Source organism: Chrysochloris asiatica, unplaced genomic scaffold (genome assembly GCF_000296735.1).
Source record: "Chrysochloris asiatica unplaced genomic scaffold, ChrAsi1.0 scaffold00108, whole genome shotgun sequence".
Lineage (NCBI taxonomy): Eukaryota > Metazoa > Chordata > Mammalia > Afrosoricida > Chrysochloridae > Chrysochloris > Chrysochloris asiatica.
Genome location: NW_006408626.1, coordinates 8,371,785 through 8,394,753, shown reverse-complemented (window position 1 = coordinate 8,394,753; position 22,969 = coordinate 8,371,785). Strand labels below are relative to the sequence as shown.

The 22,969-nt window shown below is 38.6% G+C and overlaps 1 protein-coding gene and 1 pseudogene across 1 annotated transcript in view; one reads left to right on the top strand and one right to left on the bottom strand.

Moving 5' to 3' along the window:
* NAALADL2 (N-acetylated alpha-linked acidic dipeptidase-like 2) overlaps positions 1–22,969 on the top strand; it is a 1,210,105-nt gene that overhangs the window by 361,209 nt on the left and 825,927 nt on the right. The window lies entirely within an intron of this gene.
* LOC102837480 lies at positions 13,117–13,491 on the bottom strand (annotated as a pseudogene).

Genomic DNA, 22,969 nt, shown 5'->3' with positions numbered 1-22,969 from the left:
TTTATCTGTGGATTTTCAAAGGCTCCAGTGTATTAATTTAATATATATACCTGAATATTAAGATGAAAGCAATTTTCCATTAACTGCCAGTGGCCTCATTTTTTACACTCAGCCCTAGAGGGCCTTGAACCTCTGACTAGTCTTACACGGTCTGCAACACTTAACATACATAAAAATGAAAAGATAAGCATTCAAAAAGCTCAATGAACCCCAGGAAGAATAGACACAGAAAGAAAATCACCAAGACATATCATAATCAAGTTCTCCAAGAACAAAGATATGGAGAGAATCTGAAAGCAGCTAGGAAAAAGAGAAGTGTTACTTACAAAGGCAAGCAAATCAGATTAAACTCTGATCCCTCAGCAGATACCCTGCAGGCAAGAAGGCAATTGGGAGACATATATAAAACCCTGAAAGAAAAAAAAAAAAAAAACTGCCAACCAAGAATTGTCTACCCAGCAAAGCTGTCAATCAAATATGATGGTATAATAAAAACATTCCCAGATAAACAGAAGCTAAGGTATTTTATCAAAGTCAACCCAACACTTCAAAACATCCTAAATGGAGCTCTTTGGACTGAGAACCAACAAGAATAGACAACAACCAGGGATTGACATATGTGGCAGCACCACTCAGAACTAAAGTGACAGATTAATGAATCCAGACCAGAACAAAACTGTAAGAACAAATTCAGAATATCTGGGAGGTCCATTTGTTATCAAAACAAGTACAATGTGAAAGAAGATAAACACATAGGAACAGAGATTCAGGTGTTGAGGAGGTCAGGTAGATTGCAGGAAAGTTTGGTGTAGTGTCAAACAAATTCTACAAGATGAGTATCCAAAGCATAGCAATTTTACACAAAATTTGGTCATTAGCTACTGTTTTAGACCATCTATAAGACTATTTTTGTGCATAATCTTGGATAATTGAGGATTGTTTGTCTTTTTGCCACTTGGATTATTTGAAAACTGCATTTACAAAGCAGACTCTAAAAACTACATGTTAGGTATGCTTCATCAATTCTTTTATGATTTAGTGTTGAACCAAAACATAGTTGAGTGCTTCTAAAGTAAACATTTTCCATTTCCAGAATTCTCTGAAGAGTTTTTGAATTTTAAGTATGTAAAAATAAATCTTGTAATGCTACTTTAAAGTTACTGCATTTTCTTCATACTGCTGGCATTATAAATTTCTGTCTCATACAATTTCATTTGAATGGTGCATTCTGGATGGAAAAAAGTAGGTTCTACTTTTGTTTCACTTATCAACATTCACTCAATCCTAAATTTTTTCTTAAGAATTGAAAATTAAATCTTGGAAATAAATTTTTTTGAGAGCAAACTATCTAATTGTTAGATGTCAGGGAGTATAGACCTGCACTTTTTTTTTTTTTTGGAATATGTCCAAAGCCAGGGTTTTGTAGCTCTTTTGCAAAATTAAACAATAATACTTAGGTTTTAGGTCAAGCAGTGAAGTCCCTTTTCTTGACACCTGTGTAACAATAAATGACAGCACTTGTATACTTATAAAGTATACTTTGACATTCATGCATATATATACTCCCATAAGGTTTTATGCCAACTTGACTGAGCCAAGATTCTCAGAGACTTATTTAAGAAATAGGTCATAATACCTCATGATGAGATCTGCTCTGAGCAGCCAATCAATGGAAAGGAAGTTTCCTTGGGGATGTGTCCTGCTTTTCATAAACTCGATATTTGGGAAAAGCTTGCTTGCTTTCTACTGAATCTGAATCCTGCATCTGACTTATTATACAACTTCTGCTTATTTGAACTTGATCCAGTGACCTGTTCTATTGCCTGTCAATTCTTGAAGTTATCAGCATTCTGCCATCTCACCTGTCCTACCTACCTGTCTACCATCTTGGTTCATCATCCCTGCAGCTAAAGAGTCAGAAGCCTCGAGCCTGAAATCTGGCCCATTGACTTGGTACTTGCCCACCTCTACAACTGTGTGAGCCATGCCCTTGATATAAACTTCTCTTTATATATACATTGGGTTTCTTTCTCTAGAGAACCAAGACTAAGTCACCCATATGACTACTGAACAACTGCATAACTTTCTATTGACTACAGAGACTCCTGGACGTCTTCTTTCTCCCTTTCTCCCTACCCTATTCATTAATTCTTCAGTCCCAAGGCTGGATAACATTTATGAAGATATATTTAGTAAATATGTTAGGTAAATGGAGAGTTAAACTAAGCTACATTGATGTATTTATAACAGAAAGTTTTGACCCTTTATTATTGTAATGTGTTTTTCAAATCTCTAAAAGGACTGTAGTCTGGAAGACTTCCCAAATTTGTTTGACTGCAGAATCCATCTTTAAAGAGCATCTGGGAGAAGTATCTAGTCAAACATATTATGGGGTTTTTGCCTTCACTTCCTTCTATAAATCCCTCCCTACTTATTTGGACATATTGTCAGGAGGGAACAGTCGCTGGAGAAGGATATCATGCTTAGTAAGATGGAGGGTCGGGGAAAAAGAGGAAGACCCCCAATGAGATGGACTGGCCAGGTGGCAGTATCGATGGACTTAAGTGTGGCAGTGGTAGGGAGGTTGGCCCAGGATCGGACATTGTTTCATTCTGCTATGCAAGGGGTCGCTATGAGTTGGTTCCGACTCGATGACATCTGACAACAACAGCAATACTTATGTTCCTACAAAGGAATATGGATCTGAAATTTACCAACTGATGATTAAGATATGATGTAAAAACTAATGCAGAAAGTACAAAAGGGTAGGTCATATGGTGACGGCAGACTTAACACCTGCAGGCACACCTGCATATGAATCAGCAGGAAACAAAACATCCAGCAACAAACAATAATCTAGTTGATTGTTTAACAATTAAAGTTGTAATTAGATTTATAATTGAATTTGTAGTGTGGTCTAGAATCTGGAAATCAGTGTATACCACTAATCTTTCACCCAGCATGATCTGTTCCAGATCATTGCTAACCATGTTCACAATCTTTTTTTTTTTTAAATACAAATCTGAACTAAGTTCCTAAACAGCCTCCTCTAACTAGTCCCTTTGGTGATTTCTCCCATTTCAATCACAGTATAGAAAATGCCATTTCATCCTAGGAAAAATGATAAAGTAACAGTTTTTATGAGAATACAAATATGCACATTTCCTAGTAATAGGCCCAAAAAATATGCTTGATGCAACTATTTCTAGAATACATGTCATTACAGTTGTTGACTGTGCCACAAACACACGTAAGTTACCATAGCACTTCTTTGAAGATCTCAGTTTTAATAATCCCAGAAAGCACTAGAATTCAGAAAATGTAAGCACTAACCAGTGTCTACTATTGAATAATATTGCTCAGAGTGATGTCTGGTGTTTCTGGGATAGATTTTTGACACAGTAGGAAAAACTGGACAAACTAAGGTATTTGTTTTAGACTTAGGGTAACCATCCAGAATATCTTTGAAAGTAAAAGTGATTCCTACTAACAACTTCATAAAATAATACATGCTTGTGGAGAAAACTTTCAATATAGAATACATCTCAACATGAACAACTAAACTAGTAAGCAGCATCATGATAAATGGAGAAGATATTGAAGTTGTTAAGTATTTCATTTTATTTGGATCCACCATCAAATTTCATGGAAGTTGTTGTTGTTGTTGTTGTTAAGTGCTGTCAAGTGGGTTCTAACTCATAGTGATCCTGCATAGGGTGAGCATCTGGTGAGCTTGAACCACCAACCAGATGGTTCAAACTGACCTTTCATTCCAGTGCTTTATCCCACAGTACCACATCATGATTCATGGAAGCAGCAGTCAATAAATCAAATTATATATTGCATTGGACAAATCTGCTGCAAGTTATTACTTTTAAGTGTTAAAAAAAAACACACACACACACAAAACAAAGATGTTACTCTGAGGACTAAAGTCATGGTATTTTCAATCATCTCTTAAGCATCCCATAGCTACACAATGAATAAAGAAGACTGAATCAGATTTGATGCATTTAAATTATGTTGTTGGTGAAGAATATTGAACATACTATGGAATGCCATAAGAATAAACAAATCTGTGTTGGAACTACAGCCAGAATGTTCCTCAGAAGGGAGGATGGTGAGACTTTGTCTCACATATTGTAGACATATTATCAGGAGGGATTAGTCCCTAGAGAAGTACATCATGTTTGATAAAGTAGATGGACAGCCAAAAAGGAGACTTCTACAGTGCAGTGCATTATTTTATATGGTTTCTCTACCCCATCGTCTTTGTAACTGCCACCAAACAACTTTGTGTGTGTGTGTATATATATATATATATAATGGGTCAAGAGAATGTGGGAGAAAGATACTGATAGTAATAGATTATTCAAATTCAACTGTGAGTAATTATTAATAGGGTTAATTGTAATTGTAAAAACTTGAAACTCTAATGAGAGTTTGTAGAACTTGAAACTCTAAAATGAGCCATCAGAAACAGGAACTGGAATCTCACTACCATCAAGGAAGACAAGCCAGGAGTGGAGTGTGTCACCTGGACCTTAAGATCCCTTTACATTGAATCTCCTGGGCCCAGAGACAGAAATCTGTGATGCCTGAGGAGTGGTAGAGTATTAGCAGCAGCAGAACAAAGAACCAGAGCACCAGACAGAGTGGTAGTAATGGAGGAAGTAAATCTGAGAGCCTTCAGGCAGGAGGCTCTTCTGTGAGGTAGGGTGCCGCCAGCAGAGCAAGGTTTGCTGACTCACAGAGCTAGAGCTGTCTTCCAACTGAAGCTATGGTGAATTCGTATAACCTGTGGGCATTTATTGGCAGCTCTAATAGAGCTTTGTAACATGGCTGGTATAGAGAGAGGCCTGCCTGTTAGTATGACTGTCCTGATTGAAACAACTGGGCCCTGAATATTTCTGACATCCCTGAATTTTAACAGTTAACTTCCCTAATAGGAGCTCTGGTAGCGTAGTGGTTACGAATCGGGCTGCGAACCTTACGGTCAGCGGTTCGAAACTACCAGCCGCTCCGCGGGAGAAAGATGAGGCTTTCTGCTCCCGTAAAGATTTACACCCTCGGAAACCCTGTATAGGGTCGCTATGGGTCGGACCCGACTCGATGGCACTTAACAACAACAACAACAACTTCCCTAATAAACCCCATCATTTTGAGTATGGTGTCTGAGTTCGGTGTGGCGTGGGCATTAGAATGAATTACCTAACTCACTTGAGAGGTAGAGAGATCTGGGAGAGACATGGTTTGTGTCTGATTTTGGTTAAAAAAAAGGTTGAAGGGTGGAGGCATGTCTAACCTCAGATGCACATAATTTGACTTGGGCCAATAAGAAGTTTGATTCTCAATCTTGTGCAAAGCCAGAGGATGTCTCCATACCACACCTTTCCCACAGACCCCAATGAGATGGATTGATACAGTAGCCACAACAATGGGCTAAAATAAAACAATCAGAATGATGGCACAGGATTGGGGAATGTTTTGTTTTGCTGTACATAGGGTCGCTGTTAGTTGGAACTGATTCAAGGGCATCTAACAATAACTGTGTGACCCTATTTAAATTAAAACTAAGATTCATAAATTAATTGGACCATGAAATTCAGGTGATATTCAGTCAAAGAAAAATTTTGATAATAGAGTTTTTTGACTTGGTTGATTTAAGTGTGAGTACAGAGGAAAACGACCCTTCAATATCCCTCTATTTTCACCATCTTCAAGAACAAAAAGTGTTAAGTTTAACAACTTTGATGAAACCTTGCTAGTCTATATTCCTAAATCTAACTAAACTGTATTGGCATGTACTATTTGATGAGAGGATGATGTGGAAGCACGGTTAATAATTTATTGCTGATCATTCCCGGAAACCCAAAATAAAACTATACTTTCATGGCTTTTTCACTACTAACACATGTGAATACGTTTTTATAAAACTCCTAAGTAAAGCTATGCCAGGAGTAAAGTTCTTGTATGGAGGACTAAATTGATGTGCTTAGAAAAACATGGGAATCTAAGAGTGCAGCTACAGCGGGAAGACAAAAACCAAATCAGTTGCCAGAGTCAACTCAGTCATGGTGACCCCATGTGTATCTGAGTGGAAATTTTTCAATGACTGATTTTTTTCCTAAAGTAGATCACCAGGCCTGTCTTCAGAAGTACAGTCAAGTGCATTTGAACTTCCAACTTTTTGGGTAGTAGTTGAGTGTTTAACTGTTTGCACCATCATGAGACTCCAGAGAAGGAAGAGGGGTTCTTAAAATATGAGGTGGAAGAACTGTTTCGTTGACACTGCTGGTTTTGTTAAGTTCAAGGGCTTCTAACAACAACTATGGTGATCTTATTTAAATTAAAACTAAGATTCCTAAATTAATTGGACCATGAAATCTATTCATAGCAACTCATAGCAACCCTGAATAGGTTTCCAAGGAGCAGAAATGGGTTTGAACTTCCAACCTTATGGTTTGCAGTCCAGTGCTGATCTTATAGCTCCATACCTGGAGTCCTCACTTGACCCTAAGAGAGGATATAACCAGATATAAAGTCCCTGTTAGGGAAAGACCTGATGCATTTATAAGTATTTTTGTAGTTGTTAAGTGCTTTTGAGTCAGTTCCAACTCATGGCAACCTTGTATGGGGTTTCCTGCAAGTGGCTTGTGAATTTGAACTGCCCACCCTGATAGTTAATCTTCTGTCTTAAATTATTGAATTCATTTGTGTGTGTTTACATGATCCTTGGTGTGGTGCTGTGGGTTAATGCGCCAAACTGCAAAGCCAATTGAACTGCAAGGTCAGTGGTTCAAGCTCACTAGCTGCTCCTTGGAAACCCTATGCAGGGTCGCTATGGGTCAGAACCGACTCGACAGCACTTAACAACAACAACAAACCTTCTTTACAAGTCTTCTAGAGACAACGGCTCTATTTTAAGAAACTTGGGGTGGTTCAGGGAAATTGCAGTAGTTGCAGGAAGTAGGATTAGGAGCAACTCTAAAATTGGATGTTTGTGGTAGCACCTAGTTATCATGAATAAATTACGGAATAAATTGTAAAAGGGTACTGATTTTATAGCTACAGAAGCACTGAGAAGGTGATCAACATAGAAAAGGCACCGGACCAAACTAACTGCTATGAAGTTGATTCTGAGTCATAAGAAGTCTATAGGACAGAGTAGAACTGCCCCATACAGTGTTCTAGGCTGTAAATCTTTATGGAAGCTGTCACATCGAACTACCAACATTTTACTTGGCAGCTGAACATTTTAACCATAACAAATCAAGGACAGAGTTTCCAGAAAGGGACGCTGGTAGTGCATTTGGCTAAGTACGGTGGACTGCCAACTAAGAGCTTAGTAGTTTGAACTCAACAGGGAGAAAGATGAGACTGTTCCCTTAAGACTTACACTCTGAGAAACCCTGTACAGCTCTCTGTCTTATAGAGTCATTTATGAGTCGGAATCAACTTGATGGCAGTGGGTTGAGTTTCTAGACTTGGTACACAGAGTTTGTGGTCTCAGAGAAATCCTAGTCATTAGCACAAGATTATCTTGGCTTCCCCTTAAATAAGGTGAGGATTGGTCTTAAACTTGGGTTGAGGCTGAGCCTCTGGGCAAATGTCAAGTCAAGTGAGGTGCTAAAAGAGGCACATTCAAGGAAGTGAATGAGTCATTACCCAGCTGCTCTAGATGTGGTTCTGCATAGCTAGGAAGGAAGGCAGCAAAGTAACCACTTTGGTATTGTACATTGTGAAGTATGGTAATTAGAAACAGAGCTGGAGGAATTTAAAAGTGCTCCTGAAACAGAGCCTCGAGGATGTCCTCTGGCTATACAGTTGAAGCCTGGAGGAGTGGGGAACAACTGTGCTGCCACACTGAGCTGACACATAGTTCAAAGATTCTTTTCAGCCTGACTTTAGGAGGATAAAGTTAAATTGGGGAATCAGTGTTGCAAATAGTGGCAGTCATATCACACATGGACTACTCTGAGTAATCAAAAGACAGCCTGTATGAAATGCAGGGATTGGGCAGGGTGATCTCCCTTATGGTATCTTCCAGCTCTAAAGTGTAATCTTTCATTGTCTGAGTACCTGTGAATGGCCCAAATTCCATGCATTGTTTGTTTGCTTACTCTTTTTATCTTCACTGCTGCCTGTGAATAATGATTCATGATTGTACATTTCCAGCAATGTAAGGAGTCTTGGAGGTTATGGATGCAGGCGGTTTTATACAAAACTGAAGAAACAAAAATGTTGTTTTCTCAACTACAAGATTAAATGCCAGAGTCAATCAATGGTGTCTTGTATTTGTCTTTAGTTACTTATAGTATCTAACTAGATATTGAAGACATAGTAGTCCTGAACAAAAGAGTGAACGTTATATGGTGAGAAATGGGCACAAAATATAAGCGGAGATTATTACCTGAATTGCAGACAGCTTTGAGAAATGCATCATCTTCTCAGATAATTGTACATAAATGTATTTTGAAAATTGCCTATAATTTCAGAAGACTCATGAATCCCCTAGGAAAAAGAAAAGACTATATTGTTACAGCAGTTTTAGATTCAAGAATGTCACTGCAGTTCTTGATCCGTCATCAAAGAAACTGAGACCACTAGGAGAGGTGAAGCAGAGTTTCAGATTTTATTAAGCCGGCTAGCTCAGAGGAGCTAATTTCTCCAGATTCTGAGCCCTGAATATAGGGCAGAGTAGACTTATATGCAGTCAAAATAGGGGAGGTTGTAGTCCTGTTTGAAGACAGGAGGGAACCAGAGGATTGGTTCTGTTCAGTAATCTGGTTAACATTTTAGCTTGTCTCCTGGGCAGAGAGGGCAGTGAATGTTTTTATCTTTTCCAGTTCACTCTCTCCTTTGATGCCCTTTGGGACCTTTTTTTCCAAGGGCGTCATCGAAATGTTTTATAAGGAATGGTATTTTGGTATTGATTTGGATTGTTGGTACCCTTTTTGGTTGATTATTGTTTTAATGGCAGTTGCTATGGCCATGATTGCTAGTGGGAGGAGGCATGGACTGATTAAAACAGGACCCACCCATGAGTGTCTTGAACTCTTTAAAGGTGAAAAACTACACTTCCCATATGCTCTGTGGGTTCCATCCCTTCCAGGTTTGTACAGGGACATGAGCAACTTTCTGCATTTTTACAAGGTCTTCTACTGCCAGATTCTGGTCATCTGTTTGTATGCAGCAGTTAACAAAATTAAACTTCTCATATACCCCTCCTCCCTCCGCAGACAATAAGTAGTTTAGGGCTAATCTATTTTGATAGATGACATTTCGTATCTGGGTCTGTTGGCATTCAAGAAGGGTTATGGCCACCCCAGTTCCATTGGTTATAGATTCAGTTACCTAAGGAGGGTGCTACCCCTCACTTTTATAGCAGCTATAGAAGAGTAGTGTGGTTACTGTTTGGCCCACGTTGGTGGTATGGGTGTATAGATTACACAGATATCTACCTTTCCCACACCCCAAAGTCTAATTAAAATGAGTCCCACGGTGGACATCCTCATGCTTCGGCCATGCGTAGATCAGCCAGCTCCTGGTTTCTGGCGGAAGCAGGGCGGGTTGTAGGTCACAATGTTACTTTGTAAGAGTTGGTAGGGTCAGTTTAAGCTTCCCATGGATATGAGGATTTCTTCAATCTGCTGTGGTGAATCCAGGTGGGGACTCCTTTTACCTTGTCTGCTGGGCTTGGGATATTTCTTGTTCTAGTCCTCAGTAATCTTTGTAGATGCTTTTGGATGCCCTCCCAAAAGGAAAAACAAATCACATACATTTATTACACTCTGAGCTAAATAGACCCAAATGTTTTCATCCCATTGAAAGGAATATTGTCTTATGTGGGTCTCATTGTGTCCAAGTTTTTTGAGTCCGGCTAACTTGACAGCTGATGGGATGGCTAGAAGGACTTCCCAGGGTCCAGTCCACCTTTTTTTCTAACTGGTCCGTCTCTCTATGCTCTGTGCAGAATATGATCTCCAGGTTGGAGAAGGGGTCAGGTTAGCTGTAGGTAAGGAAACAGACCTGGGAAAAGCAACTTTACAAATAGTAGAAACTGTATTGTGGAGGTTTTGCACATACTTCTGCACCTTTAAATCTTGGTTGAGGTCAGGTAGAGGGTTGAGGGAAGCTGTCTGGGAAGGTTTAGTGTATACAGCTTTATAAGGGCTCAATTTAAGCCCACTTCTGGGGGCTACCTGAATTCGAAACAGGGCTAAGGCAACACCTGGTCCAATGCAGATAAATTTCCTGACAGTTTTGTCATTTGTCTCTTTAGAGTGTGGTTCAGTCTCTTGAACCTCCATGTTGAATGCAGTCTCCATTTCATCTGTCAGTGTTTGCTGCTCTATTGTCACTTGGACACTCTGTAAGTCCAAATTTGGAGGTTATCTCCTTCAAGGGAATTTTCACTATTTCTGAAGTTCTTAGTTCTGGTGGGGGAAAACCTTTATTCAACCAGAAAAGAAGTCTATAAAAACAAAACCAGTGAATATTTAATTCCCCCATTTGGGGACATCTGCATGAAATCAACCTGTTAATTTTCAGGGGGTTGTTTACCTTGGTATTGGTGCAGGACAGCCTGTCTTGGGATTGTTCTTGAGGCAGGTAAAACAGAGCTAACCTCCTGAATGATTTTTTTCTTTTTTTGAAAATTTCTTGCCCTAGAGCCAGGGTCTAATGAACCAAGCCAGGGCCTCTTTCCTGTAGTGGGTCATTCCATGGACACAGTTAAGAGCAGGTGCTAGTGTTCATAGGATCAGAACCATTCTATTAAAAAGCTATTTACTTCTTAGCTTTTAACATCTCAGAACCAGAACAATTCCATTGTCATCTACTTTTCATCCTTTAACCCCTCTCTCAAATCCTTCTACCTCAGTTCTACTCAAGCCCTCTGGGTACACATTCAGTTTTTCTTGCCAACATTTCTAATGCCCTCGTCAGCACAATCAGTTCAGCTTTTTTGAGCTGAGATCCCTGGCAGGCAGGCTATTGCCTCTACCTGGTCTTGTAAGATTACTATTACACACCCTCCTATCTGAGTCCCTTGAACTACAAGGTCAGCAGTTCAAAACTACCAGTTGCTCCGTGGGAGAAAGATGAGGCTTTCTGGCTTTCTGCTCCCATAAAGATTTACAGCCTCAGAAACCCTGTTCAGGGTTGCTATGGGTCGGAACAGACTCAACGGCACTTAACAACAACAACAATAACAACAACTTCTGTTCACAAATAACATCTAGTCCACCAGATATAGTCAAGCAGGTCAGGTTGGCTGAAGAATAATTGGTCAATGATTTCTATACAATCATGCATGGTTCAGCCCTCCAGTTGCCCCATCAGGGAGGAGGATGGCAGATTTAGTTGCCTCATAATTCGCAGGGTAATATTTAGATTGTCCAGTAAAATAACCTGCCTTTCCATCTTGTTGTGAGCCATAGGCTTCCCTTCTTTTTCAGCAGAGAGACGACTTGATGGAGACAAGGATGAGCTGGCTAGAGTGAATTTTTCAGCCTCTTTCCTGAGAGGATATTGGTTTCAATGGGATAGTCAGTTTCCAGGCTTCAATCAGACTTTGATAGTGGATGCTTGTTGACTATTCTCAGAGTTCCACTAGTCCACATGAGGGGTTTACACCTGAGTGTTGATTTCCTCAGGCCAATGTGATTGGTTTCCGGAGTTTGGATCAGTAATTGCCAGGCATGTTCATGAAGAACCTCAGCAGACTTTTGGTTCAGACATCTGTTTGAACATGCAACTTTGGAAGCAGGTCCTGGCCCAGTAAGGGGACCAGTTATTTTCTCTTCCCCAGTGAAGCAGTCCAGGGGTTTCAGGAAGAAGTGGTCCTCAGGCTTCCCTGAGAGCTCAGTCACCATCACTGTCCCATATTGTTATTTTCATCTGAGGTCCCGGGGGTGGGGACAATAGGGGTGGCAGAGGTTGATGCCAAATCATGCTGGGCCCCTTACCGCCTGACACCATTAGTCTTCTGCAGACAATGAAACTTGTTCAACCATCTGTTGAGTTGGATGGCTTTTTCTGTCAGAACCTCCCCTGAGATTTGGACATTTATTTTTTTGATGTCCAGGTTTTTGCATAAGCACATCCATACTTGCTTAAGACCCTTGTTCCTTTCAGAGTTCCTCCCTGGGGTCCCACAGGCTTACCTCTAGTTGTCTTTTAGGAAGACAGTTATGGCCTGACACTTCTCTCACTCTTGACTGTTAAATATCTCGAAGGTGATGTCCACCAGTTGGGATGGAGTCATGCCAGTTGCCCTGTCAAATTTCTGCCATTTCTTTTTTTTTTTTTTTACTTTTAAAAATACTATTTTATTTGTACCCATGTATGACAAAGGCTGTATTATCTATCATGCTTACATACATACCAATATAGGAAACATCTTAATAATGAATCACATCTAAATTTTATAAAGACCACACAAACATTGTAATACTGATTGGTTATAGATAGTAGAGTGGGGGGGGAAGTCCTTAGTTATAATCTGAATTTTAGGTAAAGAGCAGCACCCTCTGAGAAGAATCAAATCAATTAGCAATAATCATAGATACTGTAAAATAATATATACATAGCAAAGTTAGTGATTATACTGATTTGATTACTTTTGCTAAGCCATATTATTTTCCTCACATCCATTGCAAATAGATAAAACATAATATGAAGAAAAATATGTCCTTATTATTATTCACAATAAAAAGGGTCTGCTTAATTCTGCAGGCCTGGGCATATTTTACAATAGGAATCACTTAATGGTCCCAGTGGATCATTACACCATTTTGATTCTGATCCACTGAAGAGAATCTCATCCATCCTTGGTGACGGAACTAAACTCCATGGGAGCTGTGATGGACAGAACCTTTTTGTGGTAGTCCCACATCTCACTAAGAAAAGACTCTAAACAAGGGAAATATAATAATCAATCTGTCCAGGTATTATATCTATAGGTTCTTTCTTTAGTATACAGTAGAAAAGAGGGCCTTTTCTTGAGTACACAGATACAAGTATTATTACAGTCTAGAGATTGCTGAATTGACATTTTTTTCTGGTATAATGAAGGTCCACATCTAGACGTCTCAGTTAAGGAACTTCAGATTAAGAAACTTCCACAATTTGTCTCAATTCTTCAAATAATAGAGCAAGTTCCTTTTCTAGGCTGACATTTAGTCCTGTATTGGCATTGCTGCTGGCTATGAAACTTACCACCAAAGGTAACCAATTAAATTGAACCACATGGTAAGTGTTAAAGTAACAGATAATACTTTTGTTTTTTGAGAGTCCAAGTTTGCTGCCTTGGTCTGTTGCAAGGGCAAAAGTAGATAGGAAGCCAGGTCTCAAAGTATGCTCTGGAGCATTATCATTGGCCACTTTAATAACAGGCACTCCATCTCTATCAGACACGACAATAGCATGGAGTCCTTCAACACTAAGTAATTTTTTATACAGGAATCTCTTTAGGTCATCCACCATGATGAACCCCTTCCTCCCACAGGTTCAATCTCCACACCGAAGGTTTTACTCCTGGGGATGCCTGGGTTCTGGCTGTCACTTCAGGGGCAACCTCAGAGGCAAGTTCTTCAGCAAGCGGCCCTCACATGATTTGTGACCTCTTCGGCTCTCCTGGAAGCACTTCTTACGCCTCCGACGCCTGAAAACCCCCATTTATTTTTAATATCCTGGGTGCTTTGGGAGATAAAAATCATGTTAACCAGTCAGATATTTGCTGAGTTCTCAGGATCAAAGTCTGTGTTGGAATTCCTTTTCAGATAATTTAAAAGTATGTGTGTGTGTGTGTTGTTGTTAAATGCTATCAAGTTGTTCCAGACTCATAGCAACCCTACATAGAGTTTTTAAGAAGTAGCTGATAGGTTTTAACTTGAGACGTTGTGATTCGCAGTCCAGTACTGATCCTACAGCACCACACCAGGAGTGTATATGTGTGTATATATACATTGTTGTTGTTGTTGTTAGGTGTCATGGAGTTGTTACTGACTCATAGTGACCTGATGTACAGCAGAACGAAACACTGCCTGATCGTGGGCCAACTTCACTACTGTTGCCATGTTTGAGTCCGTTGATGCTGCCACCTGGCCAATCCATCTCGTTGGGGGTCTTCTTCTTTTTCTCTGACCCTCCACCTTACCAAACATGGTATCCTTCTCCAGTGACTGGTCCCTCTTGATATTATGTCTGAAGTGTGAGAGACAAAGTTTGGCCATCTTGGCCTCCAGGAAGCATTCTGACTGCACTTCTTCCAAAACAGATATATTAGTTTTTTTGGCAGCCCATAGTACTTTCAATATTCTCCTCCAACACTATAACTCAAAAGCCTCAATTCTTCTACGGTCTTCCTTATTTACTGTCCAACTTTTGCATGCATATGTATTTATTGAAAATACCATGGCTTGGGTCAATATACCAAAAATTGTGAGAAAAAATTCTATTATCTTTTCATTCCATTTTTTACCATGAATGTTTGAAGCCCTTGTGTGTGTGTGAATCAGTGTGTAACTTGCAACCACTCTCCTCCAAAATATGAATGTCCATTTATACAATGTAAGTCTCAAGAGGAGCGGTGGATATTTTAAAGTTAATTCCCATGGTAGTCCCTCGAACCAAACTTTGATAGTGAGTGACTCTGACTTTCATAAATTATGTACATTGATAATGGCCAAAGAAGCAACAATGGATTAAGAACTATTCCTTATTATTTTTCTTTCTATGTTTAAATTTCCCTTAAGATTTTTGTTTGCTTGCTTTATTTTGTTTTTGCTGCTTAATTGAAATTTCACAACTGGTATTTTCCTTAGAAATAGCTTCACGCCATGCCCAATATGTAATCACACAAGGCGAAGGAATCTGTGCCTTATATTTTACTCATTGTGGAAAAATCCAATACAATATAGGACTAGTCAGTTTCATGAGTGTTTCTAGTACAGTTAAATTTAGCACTCTATTTCTATTAAATGTCTTGGATGAAGCAACAACTTCAGAAGTTTAATAATACATTTAATGTAATATGCATCAGAGTTCTGTAGAATAGAATTATGTTAATAATAAATAGATACCATTTTCCATTCTCTCATTTTCCTATGTCAAATTATTTTCAAAGCAATAAATTCCCTTGAGTGTATACAGTTTCTCCATTATACTGATGAAAATATTGAGGTTGGATTTATAATAACACAGCTTCTTTTCCATTTAATTCCCATTTCCCTGTTATTTTTCTTAACAAATTTTATATAGTTATTAAAGTTTTTAAAATAAATCAGAAAAATTTAAGTAGTTTTCTGATTTATGTCAATAGTTCACTTTGGGACTCAAGTCCCAAGGAAAGATCAAATTATGGAAGTAAACTAAGATTGTTGTTGTTGTTGATAAGTGCCATCAAATCAGTTCTGACCAATAGCTACCCAGTATCAAGTTTCTGAGGAGTGGCTGATGAGTTTGAACCACTGACCTTACGGTTCAAATGACTTTATAGTCCAGTACATTAACTCACAGTGCCACATCAGAACTCCAAACTAAGATAGACTTCTTTTAAATTCTAAATTCCTATGGTGGTGTCTGGAGTCATGGTGTGGCACTGTGGGATAATGCACTATAACCACAAGGTCGGTTCTAGCCACAAAGTTGGCAGTTCAAACTCATCATCTGCTCCTTGGAAATCCTATATAAGGGTTGCTATGAGTCGGAACAGACTTGATGGCACTTAACAACAACATGGTGATGTATAGAGTCCTGGTGTGGTGCTGTAGGATAAGCACTATAATGCTAACTGCAAGGTTAGCTGTTCAAACCCACCAGCAGCTACTTGGAAACACAATACAGGATTGCTATGAGTCAGAGCCAACTCAGTGGCACTTAACAGCAACAACAATGGTGTTGTTTAGTTTTCTGAACCACACGGTCTCTTATTTTTAGTCAGTCAGGAATTTATTATGTACTGAAAGTTCTTTTCTTTCTTTCCATTTAATAAAATCAGAAATGGGTGGTAGTGGCGGTGGTGAAAGTGGAGTTATTTGACATAAAGGAACTGACAGTGAAAAGATTCAGTATATGCAGGGATGCTGTTAAAAAATATGTTGCTGTTGTTGTTGTTGTGATGTGCCATGGAGTTGGTTCTGACTCATAGCAACCCTGTACAGGGTTTACGAGGCTGTAAATCTTTACAGGAGCAGAAAACCTCATCTTTCTCCCATGGAACAGTTGGTAGTTTCGAACTGCTGACCCTGAGGCTTGCAGCCCCATTCGTAACTCCTATGCTACCAGAACTCCTGTTAAAAATTATAAATGCTATTAAAAAGTATTAAAATTGAAAGAGGGCAGTAGAAGGGCAGGAAAGATGTAGAATCACATATTGAATGAGAAGATATAATGAATGGATATAATATTAGAGTGACCTAGATTTTCATCTGTAAGAGGAAAAGAAAAAACATTGAACCAGATTTAGGTTTAAAAAAAAGAAAGAAAGAAAGAAAGAAATGCATCCTTTTGTGCTGCAAGTTTCTGGAGTTTATCTCAATTTTGAAATTACTCCATTAGTCTCATAAATATAGTTCTGCAAAAACGCCAGTTTAATCCTGGCAAACTATTTTATTGTTTCATCTGGGATCATCTATGTTCGTCAATTGAGTTAATAAAACCCAGGTTTTTACTTCAGAAAGCGGTCAAAATATTTATGATTGTCATTCAAGTAAATCCCATTGTATTTGGTAATTTCTTTACCAGGGCCTTGAAAATCAACTCTTATTTTTAACACTACATTTTTGTTTACTTAATCAGTTTTATCTTTGGGAGTTTATATAGCTACCATTGCAGCATGCCTACTATACAGTAGTGAAAAGGCAGGAAGTCAGGCTCTGGCTCCAGTACTTTTGTGGTGCTGTAGGATAAGCACTAGACCTCAAGGTTGATTTGAGCTGCAAGGCTGGCAGTTCAAATTCACCAACTGCTCCAGGGTTGTTATTAGTCGTAAAAACTCAATCGCACTTAAAAACAATAACATATTCCCCACAGCATGTTGTCTGCTAGGCAATTATGATCATTCTGCCACAAGCAACTCCATAGTTGGGGTTATGAGACACCAGTCTTCTGCCAAACATGTTTTCTTTCCTCCTTCCCTCTTATTTTCAGTGGGTTAAATGGCACTGTAGAAAGAATTTGAATATGACTTGAAAATTGTAGTAATGTTTTTGTGTTTGTATTATTTACGTGATAATAATGAACTCTTGACACATGGTTCTATTTTAAAGGTAAATAAATATGACCTTCCCAAATTTTTCAAGAAATATGGATATGAGAGTATCAATACTACTAGTATGGTAAACTAAATATATGTAATATATTAAAGATAATTTTCTTTTCCATGGAATGTTCAAGTGATCCAGAAAAAAAAATCACTTATTGTATACCAAATATTTTTATAAATTTTGTACAAGTATTATTTACCTCTTTGAACCTGATATTATTCAGTGAGGTCAGTATTTTCATTATCATTAATATTATTAATCCACTTGATAGATGAGGAAAGTGGAGCAAAAATAGTTGTTACATACCTCATAATTGTTGTTATACTTGAGCCTCTTGCTGCTGCCACTGGGCCAACCCATCTCATTGGGGGTCTTCTTGTTTTTACTGACCCTCTACTTTACCAAGCATGGTGTCCTCCTCCAGGAACTTTCTCCCTCTACCTCCACCCTGATAGATAATATGCCTGAAGTATCAGAGACAAAGTCTTGCCATCATGGCTTCTAAGGAGCATTCTGGCTATAGTTCTCCAAACACACATTTTTTTGTTGTTGTTGTTCCACTGAAGTACTTTCAATAATTATTCTTCTCTGACACCATAATTTAAATGCATCAATTCTTCTATTGTCTTCTTTATTCATTGTCCAACTTTGTCATGTATATGAGGCTGAACAAACAATGGTTGAAAATACCATGGTTTGGGCCAGGCTCACTTTAGTCCTCAAACTGATATATTTTCCCTTTTGCACTTAAAAGTGGTCTTATCCAGCAGATTTGCTTAATGTAATAATGTAGTTTAATTCCTTGACAGCTGCTTCCATGAGTGTTGATGGCTAATCTGGGCAGATTGAAGTCTTTGACAACTTCTATCTTTTCTCCATTTATATGGGTGTTATTTTTGGTCCAGTGGTGAGGATTAATGTTTTCTTTACATTGAGGTGAAGCCCATACTGAAAGTTGTGGTCTTTGATCTTCATCAGCAAGTATTTTAAGTCCTCTTAATTTTCAGTATTCAAAGTTGTATTATCTGCATATGGCAGGTTGTTAATGAGTCTTCCTCGATTCCTAATACCACATTCTTCATATAATCTAGCTGCTCATAATATTTGTCCAACATATAGATTGAATGGATATAGTGACAGAATACAATCCTGATACAGAACTTTCCTGATTTAAACTATTTAGTATGCCCTTGTTAGGTTCTTACAGCTGCCTCTTTGTCAATGTACATGTTCCTCATGAGCACAATTAATTTTTCCAGAGTACTCATTCTCTACAGTGTTGCCTAAAAATTCCCTAAAATCAACTGGTGAAATTGAATTCAAGCTTTCTGAGTCCAGAGTCTGTGGCTGTATTCACCATATTGTGCTGCCAGAGTAGCTAGTCATATAGATCAACTTCTTTCCCAACACCTTAGCTACCATGTGTGTCCCAGAAAGTTGAGAGAGAAATGATACCTCATGGGAAATGAGAATAGGATTTAGGGAAATTCTTTCAGATAAAAAAGGCTCCTCTGGTTTAGGGAAAAGAAACAGAGTGAAAGTGAGAAGAAGGCCTAACTTGTGTTATTGTTATTCTGGATTCTAGAGAAAAAAATTGTCAGGAAGATACCACCCTAATCTGACCTGATCACAGTAGAAGAGAAATATCAGTTTACTCTGTCTGGACAAAAAGAAGGTGTAACACTGATATGTCTTTCTTGGAACTCATGTAGCATGGAATGGGATAAGTGGAAGATGTGTCTCTAATGTAGGCTATCATGTCAAAGAGAATCCTAATTTTAGATGAACAGTTTAAGCTTTGTGACTCAGATCTATAAAATCTACAGTATTCAAAGGATGGAATGAGGTCAGTTCTTAAGTGGAGTGTGGATTTTGAAATAGATTCAGGGAATAGTTTTATATAAATTTTTGGTATTCGCAGACTTCCATAGCCTTTGCCAGTTGGGCATTTAATAACCACATGGCATAAGACATTGCTGTGGAGGCCAGAAAAATACTAAAAGACAACAACATAATATACATGTTGCTAATCGACCACTTGGTATGGAACTAAGCACTGCCTTTGAAATATTTCTGAAGGGGAACAGTCTAAAATTTTGTTATTCAATAGGGACAAAGGATGTTTTTCCAGGGACAAAGGAGATTCATGAGAAGTATCAATGATATACTGCTATGTTGGGTTTCAAGCCCAAAAGGGAAAAGCCTTTTGAGTTCATAGGTGTCAAGAGGCTGAAAAAAATGACCAGAACTCCTTCCAAGAGATGTTAGTTAATTATAGAAAACAGAATAAAAGAGATGACCTACCAACAAGGGAATTTATCTACAAAAGGTGAAACAACTGTGTCCAGTAACAGCCCCCAGTGGACAGTGAAGTTTTTCTGCATGAGGGGCACAGACTTGGGTCTTTTTGTATCTTGAGGTAGACAAGCTTTGGATTCCTGGTGTGGTGCTGTGTGGTAATGCACTGAAACCCAAGGCTGGTTTGAACTGCAAGGTTGGGGTTCCAGAGTTACCAGCTGCTCCTTGTAAATCTGACCTGACTCAACGGCACTTAATAACAACATACAAGCTTTGCAAGTGTAAGGGAAGTTAAGGGTGGTCTTCAGAACCAGGAAAGGATAGGAAAATCCCAAGGTGCCGGGCTGTCTGTCCCCTCCTAGAAAACAAAGAATCTTGGAGTAGAAGGAGTAGGTTCTTTCATCGCATATATAGAATTAAAGCAGGAGAACAAGAAGTTTGGGTATACGTAGCTGAAGGTGGGGCTGTCTGCTTCTTTCTAGACAACAGGAGCAGAAGGAAGGAATAGGTTTAATGTGACCTTGGTCTGGTCATTTTGGAGTATGTCATGTTTGTGTCCCTATAAGCTGCAATAAAATGAAAAATTAAATCTGTCTTATTTTGCATATTTGAGTATAGTGTATCTCTTTTATCTCAAGCATGTAATTGCATTTTTATGGATAGAATAGAGATTCATCATAAAAATCAAACCATATAAACAAAATATACACACATATATATATAATATACATGTAGATAGATAGATATAGATATACACACTCATCACACACAAATGTGTTTGTGTATTATTTATCCTAGTGGGATCATGTATGCATAGATTCCATTTGCTCTTTTTCCTCTGCCTTTCTTCCTCAGTGTCAGTACTCTACAACTCTTCATCCTCCCCCACCACAGTGAACAGAATTTTATTTTTTATTTCTATCAAAATAAGCATTTGTCTTTCAAAAGATACAGTAAAAATCAAGGGTTTCTTTTTTATTATTATTACCCATTCTTGTGGACTCCACATTAGTTATGAGTTGTTTTAAGAAAAATCTGTCAAAATGGTTCAGTGATTCCAAGACAGAATCAGAGTTTTGAATTTTGTGTGCTCTGCGTAGAATCTTACCCTGTTAGAACATATTCAGCTGTCTCATTTCACAGATGAAGAAACTGAGGTTGAGAAGGTTAAGTGACTCGTTCTACTTTAAATGGCTTGTTAAAAGTAGAAATTGTGTAGCTCTTTTTTGGATCCATACAAAAAAACTAAATATGTCTTGTGAGTTGAACAACAGCCTTCTAAAACAAAATAAAAACAAGAACAATAATAGTAGTTACCATTTATAGAGCATCTATTAAATGCTGGAAGTCGTCTTGGGCCCTTTACAAGAATTTAGCCTTGAAAAGCACATAATACTAGTAACATTTTACAGATGCAGAAAATAAAATTCAGGTGATTTGCTCAGATCACATAGGTCCTGACTCCAAAGTCTGTGTGGCCTTTTATTACACTGGGCTGTCTTCCAATAACAGCAGTGCATGGAACCAGGAGGTTGGTGACTCAGGACTTGCTTGTTAAGACTCGCTCAGCATTAATTTTTGGCTTTCAGCTAAAACTGCTGACATCTCTTCCTTTTGTTAGAGGTGAATTCAGACTAAAAAGCCTTGGATTGTCTAATCTCTTTTCAATTGGCTAGCCCTGGAGCTACTAGCTGTAAAGCAAGTTTATGCTTTTTAGTTTATAAACAGAATTGATGCTATGTAAATTGACTATTGACTATGTACTTAAGTGGAGTATTTAAAACTAAATATAGTAGGTCTGCTTCCTAAGCCTTTATATTATACTTAGAGGACAAAGAGTGGGATTGAATTAACTACTTATAATTTTTACAAGGACATACCACACAACCATACAGGTAAAGAAGAAAAGAAAGCAGGCACTGTCATTAAGCTAAGTTATCCATAAGCATATATAAAGTAAGAAAAAGGAAGAGAGGAGAAAGAAGGGAAGAAGGTGGTGGTGGTGATTTTGGTCCCTGAGTTTGAAGGTGGTGGTGTTGATTTTGGTCCCTGAGTTTGATCATGGCCTTTTGTCAATGATTTCTTAAAGAAGTGAAATTAATTTACATAGTATAATTTTATAATACAAAATAGTTCAGAAAAATAACTTTTTTTTTTTTTTAAGTAGGTAAGTTGCATTAATTTTCTTGTATATGTGTTGCTTTGAAAAAAGAAAATTATCCTCCCTTCTAGCACCCAATGTTCACTGGGCTTGGAGGGGCTGGGGCTAGGCACAGCTGCCTAGAAGAAGGTGTAGTAGTAGAAGGCAACAACATTGGTGCTGTAGCCCAAGTGGAGGAGGTGTCTCATGTGCCTGGCCCTGCTCCCACCCAGGGCCGAGGACTGCCTCAGCTTCATCAGGGTGAAGCTGGAGAAAGAGTTGTGAGCCTGGGCATCTCTGCCCTGGGTCAGCACTGAGAAGAAACCTTCCTTCAGCAGCTCCCAGCTGTTCCACACAGAGCCCACACACAGGATGGGGAGGCCAATCTCTCCTTGGAACAAGACCGAGTCAATCTCAGCCAACAAGGCTACAACGTGTTGACATAGCATCTCCCCAGCTTTCCTAAAGATACACACAGAATAAGAACAAGAGTTTGATGACTTAAGAAACCAAGGCAGATATTATGTTCTATATTCAAAATCCATTTTCTTATTCAACAGTGCTTCTAATTTAAGTAAGGATATTTATAGTAGATTATCATAGAGTGTCATCTCTTTTTCTAAACTATTTTGTATTATAAAATAGCTATAAAATTTAGAAAATATAGAAGCAAAAAGAATATAACTCATCAAATTAGTCTTGCCAAATAGATAGTTGTCCTTCTTAAGAATGTCCTTTCCCATGCATAAGCATACAAATACATACATACAGAGTTAAAAGAAAAAAAAGAGGATCATTTTGGCTAAGCATATTGTTGAGCTCTGGACATACTTTGTTGATAAATGCTTTTTAGTCAGTTCCAAGTCAGAATGACCCTGTGTAGGGTTTTCTGAGAAGTGGTTGGTGGATTTGAACCACTGACCTTACAGTTAGCAGTCCAGTGCTTATCCTACAGAGGATGGAAAAAGATGGCGGATCTGGTGGAAGTTTAGTGACAAGCTCTGCTGGGAACAACACAGAATACAGGACCAAGCAGGCTCAGGAGATGTTCCCAGAACTCTGAACCACATATAAAGGAATACTAGAAGGTTGGATGACTTACAGCTGTGGAGTTTGTGGCAGAAGCAAGAAATTCATTGCTTCCTAGTTAGGGACACTCAGCTGTTCCAGGAGCCGCCATTTTGTGTGGGACCAAGTGGGGAAAGGATCAGAGCAGCCATGGATGCCTGACAGAGCCGCAGAGATAGAGGTGTGGACA